Source organism: Castor canadensis, unplaced genomic scaffold, assembly GCF_047511655.1.
Source record: "Castor canadensis unplaced genomic scaffold, mCasCan1.hap1v2 HAP1_SCAFFOLD_123, whole genome shotgun sequence".
NCBI classification, from domain to species: domain Eukaryota; kingdom Metazoa; phylum Chordata; class Mammalia; order Rodentia; family Castoridae; genus Castor; species Castor canadensis.
Window position 1 is genome coordinate 159,405 of NW_027395350.1, and position 596 is coordinate 160,000.

Here is a 596-nt window from a genome sequence, read left to right on the forward strand (position 1 = left end):
GTGGGGGTGGACAAAAGAGCGAAAGACGGGGTCGTCTCCCGCGGCGGGCACCGGGCGGCCGTCGGCGCCGTGGAAGCCTCGGCGCGTGGGCGCGCGTCACCCGCCCCTCCGGCGGCGGGGTCCGCGCCACGCGCTCCCTCGACTCTCTCCGCGGCTCTCGCGCGTCGCGTGCGCGGTCGCCCCGACCGACGGGGCCGGCCTTCCATCTCCGGGAGCCTCGCGGTCGCGCGTGGCTTGTGCGCGGACGAGGGGGAAAGGGGAAGGAGCGTCCCGGGGGCGGCGCGCGGGTTTCCGTTCGGGGGCGTGGTGGGTGTGTGGTGGTGGTGGTGCGGGGGGGAGGACGCGGTGTCGTGCCGGGTGCGGGTCCGGCGGCGGACGCGTGCGGGTGAGTCGGGTCGCGGGGACGGTTCCGCCGCCCCCCCTCCCGCGCCTCCGCTCCGCCGCCGCCGCCCGCCCCGGCCCTCCCGCTCCTCCTCCTCCTCCTCCTCCTCCTCCTCCCCCGCCAACCTCCGACGGGGCCTCCCCGCGCCCCCCACCACCGCGCCCCGTCCCCCCTTCCTTTCCCCTCCCCGCGCCCGCCTCCGCACCCCCGGCTC